General features: G+C 35.1%; 1 protein-coding gene and 1 pseudogene across 4 annotated transcripts in view; one reads left to right on the top strand and one right to left on the bottom strand.

The window, feature by feature from the left end:
- Positions 1–12799, top strand: part of GRM1 (glutamate metabotropic receptor 1) — a 427511-nt gene that overhangs the window by 98661 nt on the left and 316051 nt on the right. The gene's annotated exons all lie outside the window — the stretch shown is intronic.
- Positions 4821–4951, bottom strand: LOC122897181 (annotated as a pseudogene).

Here is a 12799-nt window from a genome sequence, read left to right as displayed (position 1 = left end):
ATAAGGTTATCTGATGAGTTTTGGTAATAGCAACTTGCATGTAGTGGAGTGTGCAAATATGCATAATTCTCACCTCACTTTATATTTAATTGTCATTTTGGAAGAATATTGACTTTTATATGATTATCTGAGAGAGGGAGAGAGAAAGAGAACAACACAAGTATAAGGGACGAAGGCTCCATTTAGCGTTTTGGAAGGAAATATCTTCAGAAAAGTCTTTTTCTTTTTATTTGCCTCACCATCTGCTTTTCAGATAAGCAGAACTAGGGATTCCTTTAGTGAGATACATACTGTTACTTAGACCCTGAAAGTTTATTTCTTTTTGGAAATGCCAACACATTTGAATTTTTCTGTGCTTTAGACCATGTATTATTTTTTCTTTCTGACAGAAGAGAGATCAAGATAGAAACCCCTCTATCTGGGCTTCTTGGTAAAGATTTCTTCCTGAAGGACAACTTCCCAAGAGCCACTCGTCACTGTTTCTATGCATAAGAAGTGGGACGAACCTTATATTTTTCTTTTGAATGTTCACATTCAGATTACTCATTCAGGGACATGCACTGGTTTTTAAATTGTCTGCTGTTTGGAATTAAAGATGCCTCTTGGGTCTTATGCAACTCCAAAACTGAGCCAATTTAGCTCTTTCCTGAATTGGTGGTCCTTTTTGTTGTTTTTCTGCATTTTCTTCATAGAGGGTCACCTTCAGGTGATTCATAAGTGAATTGCCTTCAGCTTCAAAATATGTTTAAGGATATTTGATTTTCCATCAACTATTTAGCTTTCAAAATAATCACCAGAAAGGATAAAACTTTAATAAGCTAAAGGCAAGTCATTATTTGATAAAATTATCTCTTTATCCCTGTAAATCTTTAAGCTCTCTATTTCTTTTGAAAAAACTATCAAATAAAATCTAACAAGATAGGAGCAAAGCCATGAGGTCAAAAGTACTTTTATTCCTTTGATGTGCTCAGTCTTTAATTGTAAGTGGGATGTCACTTTTGTTTCCCAGCCCAAACTGAAACTTTTTTGGGACAGATCATGCCATATATTTGTTTCTTCTATAGTGCCAAAACCTCATTAGATACACAACACACACACAGTAAGTTGGTTAGAACATTTGAACCATTAAACTTGTATTATTGTTTGATGACTTCCTCCTGCAGTTTAAAACCTTAAGATACCCCCTGAGTCCTTGAATTTGGCACAGTGCAAGAGAAGGTGGAGTACTATCAGGGCCTTATCTTATACTAAATATATTGCTGCATTTGTGCTGTTAATTCAGGCCCTCCAGAAGAAAGCATATGTACTCTTGTGGGGGAGGAGGAAGACTTTGAAAGTGAGAATTCAAATGAGGATAGCTTAATTTCATTCTCTTTTAAATCTGTGAAATACAGAGCAGTATTCTTCAAAGCTTTTCACTGAAGGCCAAGGGTGAGATGGTAATGATGTTATGATGTCTAGAACATCGACAGTTTTTCTCCCTAAGCTTTTGCAACAAGGATTATGAATAACAGTGAAACAGATTATGCTTTTCAGAGTAAGGTCTTATGAAAACAAAAATATATGATTCACTTCTCTTAGCTATATTATGAAAGATATGAAGTGAACCATTAGTTGTAGCCATTTCTCATGAGAATGGGGGAGGGCTAATCTGAAGCAGATATTTTGAACCATAAATCCTGAATCTTCTCTCTGAATTGAAAAATGCTCTGTATTGGACATGGTTTCTTGCCCTAAGTCTTAAAAATTAAGCTATGTGCTCCTTCCAAATTTTTGGATCTATGTGATTGAACTCCTTTTATGTAATTACTACATTCGTTGACAACATGTTGAAACTGAAAAGAGAGAGGTAGAGGATATGTATTTAACACCTGGAATGTCTGTGGAGTCTGTTGCTTAATTTCACTACCTCAGAATTTAGAAAGGAAGGTCTCATTTATAAAAATAACTGTGTGTTAGGAACATTGTTTTAAGAGTTCAGTATAAGAATGGGGTGCCTGGATCCTGGGATTGAGCCCTGCATCGGGCTCCCTGCTCGGTGGGAAGCCTGCTTTTCCCTCTCCCACTCCCCCTGCTTGTGTTCCCTCTCTCTCGCTGTGTCTCTCTCTGTCAAATAAATAAAATCTTTAAAAAAAAACAAACCCAAAACTGTTCAGTATAAGAAGGTTTAGAGCCTATTAAACTGACAAAAGTAAATTTAAATAATGAATACTCAAAGTTGCAAAGAGTTTGAAATTAATATTCCTGTACATTTGTGGTAGATTACTTTTCCATCACAACTTCAAAATCAATCTGGCATATGGATTGAAAATAAAAAAAAAAATTATAGTCTTTCTTCAGGACTTCCATTTTTTTTTTTTTTTTTAAGATTTTGTTTATTTATTTGACAGAGATTACATGTAGGCAGAGAGGCAGGCAGAGAGAAAGGAGGAAGCAGGCTCCCTACTGAGCAGAGAGCCCGATGGACTCTGCCTGGGACTACTTTTCCCCCTACTCCTTAGTGCTCCTCACCAGGTCCAGCTGCTCCTCCTGCTGCTCAAGCATCTTTTTCTCCCCTCTAATATCTTAAAGGGAATTTGTAAGATGGAACAGAAAGTGCCCTGTGCTTTGCACACGAATAAGGTGATCTTATTTTTTCAATCTGCTTCCTAACAAAATCCAAGCTAAGGAAGAGGGATATGAGAAGAGGGTCTTCTTCTTCTTCTTCTTCTTCTCTTTCTCTCTCTCTTTTTTTTTAAAAGATTTTATTTATTTATTTGACAGGCAGAGATCACAAGTAGGCAGAGAGGCAGGCAGAGAGAGAGGGGGGAAGCAGGCTCCCTGCTGAGCAGAGAACCAGATGCAGGGCTCGATCCCAGACCCTGAGATCATGACCTGAGCCGAAGGCAGAGGCTTAACCCACTGAGCCACCCAGGCGCCCCAGGACTTCCATTTTTTATGGAAATAATTGGAAGTAGGAGACAATTGCACAGTTTATTGGGATGGTAAGCATAATTACAAAAGCAAGATGAAATGAACCTAAACTAAATGAGTAAATGGTTGTGGAATGCTGTATAAATAAGGATACCTCCATTCAGTAGAACATTATGTGGCCTTCAAAATCATGGTTTAATAGCAATATAAACATGATAAAAATTATTATACAATTAGTGAAAGTAGACTGACTCCTAAATTATTCTAGTATTACAAGTATCAAACTGGTTCAAAAGAATTAAAAAATCAAAATATTAGTTATGTTTGGATAATGGGATATTCATTTATTCAGTCAATAAATAGACTACATAAATCACATATATTCTCACATAATACTTTTATTACTGCAAATTTTGCATTGCTATTCTATTTTAAAACTAGGATAACACAGGGGTCCCTGGGTGGCTCAGTTGTTTAAACATCTGACTCTTGGTTTCAGTTTAAGTCATGATCTTATGGTCCTGAGATTATGCTCTGTGTTGGGCTCCATGCTCAGTGAGGAGTCTTCTGCCCTCTGCCCCCACCCTCCTGCTTGCTCATGTACTCTTTCTCTCTCCCTTGCAATGAGTAAATAAATCTTTAAAAAAGAGATTAGGAAAATATGTAAATATATATAAATAATAAAATTTTTATACTGGAAACTTACTGGTCAGGCTAATTTTTCAGTTATCATTCCAATACTTTGGATAGGTCTTTATTTTTCCTTAAAAATGTATTGGTTTATCAATTGCATGACTAAGGACTAAAGCACATGAAGTTTCTTTCAGCATCCCAGAACATCTGCACATCAAGTTGCTAAGATGTATAGTTCTAGTCAAAAACTTGATTATTGAGATAATTGCTATTCAGAGAAAACTAAGCAACTTCCCTCAATCCTATAGACTTTTAAGGTTGTTCCTATGTGACTTCAGATATATTACTTAACTTCTCCGAGGCCAATTTCATCATCTTCAAATGGTGATGATAATTATAGCGTTGTTTTGAGGATTAAATGTGTGTGTGTGTGTGTGTGTGTGTTATATATCTCCAACTTACAACAATGCTTAGCACATAGTAAGTTCTCAACTGCGGTTGTGTTGATCTAGTTGTAACTTTATATATAGCATGCTGTCTCCTCCCGTTATTCATTCTCTATATTACTTGATTATATTGTCTCCTTATTCTTCAAATTAACTTTGGCACTACCTACCAAATTTCAGTTAAACAAAGACAATGAAAATTAAGCTATATTATTTTGTAATGCTTGTCTTCCCATTCACATAGGTCTGGCACATTTCTTATTCGTTTTATTCCTAGTAATTTTAGATTTTCTATTTCAATTGCAAATTAGAGGTTGTTCACAATATTTTTAATTGGTTATTAGAACAGTTACTGATTTTGGTTGGATGATATTGTATCTGGGCACCATGTATATCTTCATTTTTGTTCTAACTAGTTTTCTGGTTTATCTCGGTATTAACTACTAAATAGTCTACAAAATGACTTTTGTTGCTTTCCAGCTAATATTTAATGGCTCATCTCTTTTCTTGTCTTTTGCCTTAGCTATGAACAATGCAACATGATTACACTGGTAGTAGATATCTTTGTTTAAAGTCTTTTCAGGGGTCCCTGGATGGCTCAGTTGTTAAGCGTCTGCCTTTGGCTTATGTCATGATCCCAGGGTCCTGGGATTGAGCCCCGCTTTGGGCTCCATGCTCAGTGGGGAAGCCTGCTTCTCTCTCTCAGACTCCCCCTTTTGTGTTCCCTCTCTCACTGTCTTTCTTTGTCAAATAAATAAATAAAATCTTAAAAAAACAGTCTTCTCAGCGTTTACTTCTTAATGTGTTTATTTGTATTTGACAGATACTATTCATTTTATGAATGTATGAACCATTTTATGAAAGATTTTATTTATCTTCAACTTAGTATAATTTTTAATTAGCAATAATTGCGCCTCGGATAAACCTCATTGGCTACGATACTGCCACTGCGCAAAGCTCAAGAACAAGTCTTGAATTTTATCAAAGACTTCTGCCTCATTTGGGATGATCCTGTAATTAAATAGTTAACACATTGACTCCTATTAATATATTTTTAATGTTGAATGATTCTTTTACTTCTAAGAATAAACTCAGCTTGGCAATTGAATAATGTATTCTTTTAATATCCTTCTACATTTTGTTCAACCAGATATATTTTGGAATTTTACATCTGTTTTCCAGAAGAGATAAAAATCCATAGTACAGTGTGTGGGTATATGTGTGTGTACATGCATGTGTGCTAAATTTTTCCCTCTTTGTGATCAGTTTTGAAGTCTTTTATAGAATAAAATATAAAGTATACTAACTTTGGCTTCTCACTATTATTTGAAGCTTATAAGTTTAATAAAACTTACGTGGAAAGTTGTCTGAGCTTAGTATATTCTGGAGAGAGATAGATCTTTGAATTATTTTCAGTTCCTTCTCTTATTTTTGATCTATTAAAAAATTTCAATTCTTGTTAGATCAGTGTGGAAATTTATATTATTTTTCATTCTATAGATTGAAGGTTTTGGCATAGGACTATATCTCATTTTTAATACCTTTCCTTCATCTACCACTGTATCTTTCACCTCCCCACTTTGATACCCAGAGTGGCTAACTTATGTTTTATTTTCTTTGTTTTCCCCTTGGCCAAATTTGGAAGAGATTGGTACTTTTTTTTTTTTTCAAGTCAGCTATTGGTTTTATTTTTGTCATATGTATTGTGGTATGTGTTCCTTTTTATTAATTTCTGTTTTTTTCTTTCATTTTAAAATTTCTTTGGTTTAATTTTGCCCTATTTTTTTACTAGCTTTTTGAGTTGGATGCTTATTAATATTTTGACATTGGATTTGGATTAAAACATCATGCTTATTATATATTCTCTTTTATATTCCAAAGAGGAGTATTTATATATCTTATATATATATGCATAAATTTTACATTATATATATGTGTTATGACCACTCTATTAAAATGAATTATCAGCAATGATGTATTCAACTTTTAATATATTTTAGTCTATTTTTCCTTACCAATGTTACTTATAACATATATTTTCTTTATTCTTGAATTCATTTTTAATTTTGCAATAATGCAGCCTAAAGAAAGTTTTTGTTCTTGTACTTTTTTTTTTCCAGAAAATACACATGGGGTGTGACAGACTTCATGTGTCTTTATATGTCTCAGTTGTCTTTAGTTTGATCTTTTACCTGAATTATGACTTAGATCAAAATCTTTTTCCATCAGCTATTGGTATATACTGTTCTTCCCTCATCCAGACTCTAATTTGTTTTTTTAAGATTTTATTTATTTATTTGACAGAGACATAGTGAGAGAGGGAAAACAGCAGAGAGAGTGGAAGAGGGAGAAGCCCGGTGTGGTGCTGGATCCCAAGGCCCTGGGAAGGCAGATGCTTAACAACGGAGCCACCCAGATGCCCCAAGACTTTATTTTTAAAATGACATAATTCTGATGTCAATCTGATTTCAGCTTCTTTGCAAATATTTTCCTTCATTGGTGACACTATAGGTTTTCTTCCTTATCTTTGGAATTAACCAGTTTTATTAGATGGCATTTAGATTATATTGCACAACTTACCCTATCCTTGCTACAGAATCCCTAGAGAAAATTCAAGTAATTACTCTCTGAAAATGTTAGTACTTCATCAGTTTAGTAAATTTTTCTCTATTATTTATTTTCTTCATCATTTTCTACCTCTTACTTCTTCCTTGTTGGGTAGATGTTAGGTCTTCTGGATTTGCCCTGCCTCAGTCTTTCTCATCTTTTTGTTCTGCTGCATTGAACATGGGAAGATTTCTCAGTTTAGGCTTGTAGTTCACTAATGCAGCTTTAAGCCTGAATCATTCTGATGTCTTTTATTTGAATTTTTCATTCAAACGATCTTAGTTTTAGTTGCAAAAACAGTTTGTTGAGGTATGATTGATACACAAAAAGTTCTGCATTTTTAATGTACACAATTTGATGAGTTTGGAGGTAAAGTGAAACCATCATTGCAATCAATGCCGTGAGCATATCCAATTGCTTCTTTTTTCTAGTATCTTCATTAATTTTTGTGGATGTGACATCTCTTCAAATCTCTGAGAATTCTAATTGTATTTATTTTAAACTTCTATGATGATTTTTATATTAACTCTATTTTTGAAGGTATTAGTTCTTTGGTGTAGTCTGTTTTCACATTGTTGGTTTTTCTGAAATATTTGTATTTAGAATTGAGATCTGGGGTTGCTAAGTAATGATAGCTAGAGGTTTCCCAGCAGCAGAAGTGAATAAAATAATTTCTTCAATGAGTGAATTTAGGTTCTATTACAGAGATTTTTGTGGAAAGAGGGTGCATGGTTGTGGCCAGAAGATGTTTCTTCTAGAGTACCTACAGAGTTTGTTTAATAGATGTAGGGCCACGTGTTCACAAGGGAACCAGAAGTTACCTAGAGCACCACCCGGTACTATCCTTCTTTTGTTCCAATAACTTAAGTAAGTTTCCTATGATAGATCTTCCATTTTATTTAGAGAGCTCTATTTGAGGCTTTCGTCAGGAGGCTTACGGTCCAATCAGCAGTTACAGTCATTTTGCAGCTCACCATTCATCTACCCCTTTGTGCTTCCAGTCCCTGCTGTCTTTGACCTTGGTGCTCTTCTTGGTTCGTGGTGGGGGAACACTCATTTCTTCAGCGATCTTCTCAGTGCTGCAGGTCAGCTCAGTGAGATTTTACCATCAATCTGAACCTATCTGCCCGTGTCTTCTAGAAATTCCCCACTGTTCTGGTCTGTGGCTGGCACTCTTCCATGATATCCTGTGCTACCATGGATTCATTTTTATTTTTAAATATCTTGTATTCTTTGAATGGCATCCTGGGAAGTAGGAAAGATTAATACGTATGCTCAGATATTCATCACAAAGCAGAAAATACTCAGTTTTTAGTATTAGCAAAAAAAGTTTCTTAGTTCTGAGGAGTCAGCCTAGTTTATTTTACAAAAGGCATTTTTCTTTCAGTTTAAGCTTTGGATAATTGTTTCAAAAATATTAAGCTCCAGGTCAGTGCCACATATTTTGGACATATTTTTCTGCATCTTCATAAACTATAAAAATTCAATATTATTTTTTTGTTTTACAGATTAAAAAGCTAATGCCTGGGGAAGTTGAACTAGTAAGTGATTTTAAACAACATAATGCTTTCCAAAGCCATATTTTTAAAAAAGATCAAATTAATTTAAATATAGAATACTGGAGACTCCATAGCAGAACTTAAAATGTTAAGTTTTATGTTTTCATAGTTTGGCTCAAGACTACAGGTGTATGTAATATTTTCCTCTTCTCAGTCTTCAAAGAAGATATTAAATATTTGCATGGATTTTGGAAAAGATTGTCTCAATCCACTAAATGTTTAATTTCTCCAGATATATCATCCTATTGCCCATTTTTCTTATCCCTTTGACGATAGCATTCACTAAAAGCATTAGTAAATGTGTATGTTTATCAACAGTTAAATCTATATCACTTGTGGCAACAGTTATTTCTAAATATCAGCTTAGAAAAAAGTACCTTTTTCTGTGGCATAAATTTGGCCATAGTAAAATAAACATTCCTGAAAAACAAATACATAACAGTTGAATGATCAGAGTCATTAACAGGGATGAGGAATAGGGAAAACTGATAGCATTTTTGGGACTTTCATAACTTTAAATACTTGCTTACCTTTTTAACAACTCATCTGTGGTCATTTATGATTTAGAGAATTTAGTCCGGTGCATTTCTTCAGGTTGTATTAATGACCAGAGAGCTCTGAGGAGTGAAAAATTACTTAGGTTTCTTGAAATACGAAAAGTTAAAAAATTTCAGCTCATTGTTTAAACAAAAGGATAAAGCTATTTCCAGTGAGTAAAATTATGTTAGCTATCTAATACTAATGACATCATTTAAGTGACAAAAGAATTCTTTAAAATGTTTTAACATTGGTGTAACGTGCTCTAACTCCATACAAGTTTGTGTTTGAAGAATGATCCAGGCTAATTTTTATATTTCTTCTTTATTTTATTTTATTTTTTTAAAGATTTTATTTATTTATTTGACAGATGGAGATCACAAGCAGGCAGAGAGGCAGGCAGAGAGAGGAGGAAGCAGGCTCCCCGCTGAGCAGAATGCCCGATGCGGGGCTCGATCCCAGGACCCTGGGATCATGACCTCAGCTGAAGGCAGCGGTTTAACCCACTGAGCCACCCAGGCGCCCCTATATTTCTTCTTGAACTTACCTTTGATAATGCCACTTACCAAATCATGGAATTAGAAGAGATGCTGTTCTTATATTCTCTATGAAAGAAATGATTGACAAAAATACATCTTTACCACACCACCCACAAAATTTTATTTTTAATTGGTATTATTGCATTTGAAGCAGTTAAATATGCACAGAGAACATTGTGTCTTAATTGAGTTATTATATACCACTTTATTTTATCTATTTTCTGGCCATTTTTGGCTATTTGCAAAGTCTTTATTGTGGTATAATTGGTATTTAGACCATAATTTTCTCCTTTTTCTTTCTCTCTTCCTTCTTTCAATCCCTCTCTGTCCTTGTCCCTCCTTCTCTCTTTCCCTTTCTCCCTTCCCTCCTCCCTTTATTATTATTTCTTTGTTTTTAGTTGTCACCACTTTATTAGTAGATTGAAGGTATAATTTATAAATTGAGAGTTTCGGTCTATACTCTAAATATATCTGAGGCTAAGTGAATAATTTTGTTCTTATCACCTTTAGTAGCTTCTTTAAGTAACTAGATCCTTTTATTTTTGCTTTATTTCTCCATTCTGAGTTGCTATTTATGTGAGTGCTTATCATATTTGCATATGTTCCCAGTTCTTTTCTATTCACTTACTCAGAGTCCTAATTAGCAGTAAATTACTCCTTCATTCTATCTCCTATTCTGAAAATGTTTAAAAGTAATGGAAATCAAACATTATGTGAAAATGAATTCATGATTTAACTCAACCGATAAGAGTACTTGTCTTAGCAGTTTAAAGTTTGGATTGTTTTCTAATCATCTTTGTTTTTAATTTGATATTTTTAAATTCTGAAAAACTGATACATTTCTACCAATTTCTAGTTAAATTGAATCCAGAAAGGAGAGAAAAATAATTTCAGTTGCAAAAAAGTTGCTACTTTATATTTTTGTATAGATCCTTAGAGAGGCTTCTTGTAACAGAGTGATCAAAATTTGGCCCATACTGGGGAAACTGAATTAGTTTTAACTAAGCCTGAACTAAATGCAAATCTAATTGTATTTGAACTGTTATGTCCCAATAACGGGTCCGTGATTAAAGGAGCGAGACTGATATAAAGCTAAGGTCAAGCAAAGCTTTATTTCACGCCAAGCATCAAGAATCTAACCAAACGTTCAGGGACGCATCTCTTACAAGAGAGGGTGACCCTTCTCTGTTTCACAGTCTAGCTTTTAAGGGCAAAGGCCATGCGGACGGGCCTGGCCGCGCACAGATGACCAATGAGATTGTAACACACACAGGAAACTCCAGTGATGCTAGGTGACCAATTGAGTTACAATTTACCCTAGTAGACGTTTGATCCAGCCTATCACCTTTGTTGGGATTGGCACCCAAGCTCCCAAAGGGCAGGGCCCATACTCCTTGGTAATCACTGATCGGATGTCTCCACCTGGCCTGACCCACCCTGTATCTGGGCTTTGTTACCTGGAACTGGTTCTTGTTTTTAAGTGAATCCCCTGGGGGAAGGAGAGCAGGGACCGTTTAACTTTAATGAAAGCCTCTTGCTAACTAGGTCCTTACAGAACCACCTCTCAAAATAAAAGGTGTTCTTGAGAAAGAACATAACATAAACATAACGAATGTTTATTTTTTATTTTTAATTGTAAACATATTCTACTTTCACTATAGAATATTTCTAAAATAGAGGAAGATAGAAAGGAAAGAAAGAAAATCTCAACACCAAGAGATATTTACTCTTTCTGATATAATACTTTATTATATCTTTTTGGTACATGGATGTTTATACACAAATATACACATTTTAAAAAAATCCATACTCTATATATAGTTTAACAAATTTATCAATTTTATTGGCTCAAATTAGAGCCAAGATCATTTTTTAAAATGTGCTGAAACAGGACATCAAAATATTCCCTGAATTAAACAATGATCTCATCTCAAACTGATCCATTACAGACGAATTTTCAAATCCTTGAACGTTCTTCTAAATCCTTTATTAGTTGCTTCATATCACTTTAATTTTTAATCACTGGGAAGAAGAGATAGATTCCCCTGTGTGTTTGGTTAGTAAAATCCTAATTTTATTCCTTAATTTGAGAAGCTCCAATAACCTGTACTATTGAAAGTTTTAAACTCTTTCTGAGTAAGTGGGTCTAAATTTGCTGCTATCAAATTGTTTTAAGTTTCCAAGTCAATAACCACTCCTATAGAAACAGAAATTAATAGCTGCAGTGGGTGACCCATTTTTTAAAAAAAAATTATTCAAATTCAATTTAGTATTACTAGTTTCAGAGTAGAATTTAGTGATTCATCAGTTGCCTGTAACACCCAGTTATCGTTACATTAAGTGCTCTCCTTAATGCCCACCACCCAGTTACCCCATCCCTGCCCCCAACCTCCCCTCAGTGATCCATCTTTGATTAAGCCACTCTCAGGAGTAGGGGCAGCCTCAAGGTTGTTGGGTCTGAATTAGAGGGCCTTCTTTAAGGAAAAAAAAAATTTATATTGCACTTGGCAAATTTAATGAAAATACATGTTTGTAAGTATACTGCTGTTGCTTCTCCCAGAGTCTGGGAGGGAGCCCCTCTAAGTGAAGAGCTCTTAAGCTTACTATTTCAATAATTTCGTAATAAATTTTTCTTGGCTCAGGAGTTCACATTAGTTTTCATTTGAGAAGCATTGTTACATTTCACAACACTGTGTTTCCAGTTGAAGTCTTATAGTTACTTATTTCCATGCAAAGAAATAGTGAGAACTGGGTGTATACTGATTTGTCCTACAGGCCAAACTCACAGAGGGACTCATGTATGTGAGCCTTCAGATGAGGCCTAATGGGTGGTGTATTATTGGTGCATTATTATTTCAGGTTCAGAAGTCATAGAAGATAGTCTAAGGTGGTAGCCAAATAAGGAGAACATCAGACACAAACAGAAATCCCCATATCAGGAGCCAAGAAAGTAACCAGAAAGGCAGTCCTGGGTGGATGCATGTGCTGTTGCCCATGGGTATCTGGGTGCAAATGATCAGAGATGGGATGTGATCAACCTACAGTGTGAGGATGAACCTGGCATATGCTCGGGATATTCTTGAGGAAGACAACTTTCCAAATTTTAAATTATGGAAAGAGAACACGAGTTAGAATCAGAAAGTCTGCATTTGAGTTCCCTTGTTGCCTCTTAATAGCTGTGTAATCTTGGGCAAGATTCAGTTTCCTGAAATTTAGTAGCTTAAAATAATGAAACTACTTTTTTTCGTGAATCTGCTATTGAGTGGGGCTTAGTGGGGACAGCATGTGTCTTCTCTTCTTGGCATCAGATACTGTGGATCAAAGGCTGGGGGTGGGAATGATCTGAGATTTACTTACTGGTCTGGTGGTTGAAGCTGCCTGTCTGCTAGGACGTTTGGTTGTGGCTGGAACACCTATACATGGTGTCTCCACATGGCTGCTTGGCTTCCTCATGGTTTGGTAGCTGGCTTTCAAGTGTCCCTAAATGGCCAGGCAAAGTTGAATCACATTTATAAGTTAGCTTCAGAAATCAAAAGGGTCATTTCAAGGGGAGGGAACACAGACT

This window comes from Neovison vison, chromosome 1 (genome assembly GCF_020171115.1).
Source record: "Neovison vison isolate M4711 chromosome 1, ASM_NN_V1, whole genome shotgun sequence".
Lineage (NCBI taxonomy): Eukaryota > Metazoa > Chordata > Mammalia > Carnivora > Mustelidae > Neogale > Neogale vison.
This window is presented reverse-complemented; position numbering and strand designations above follow the sequence as displayed.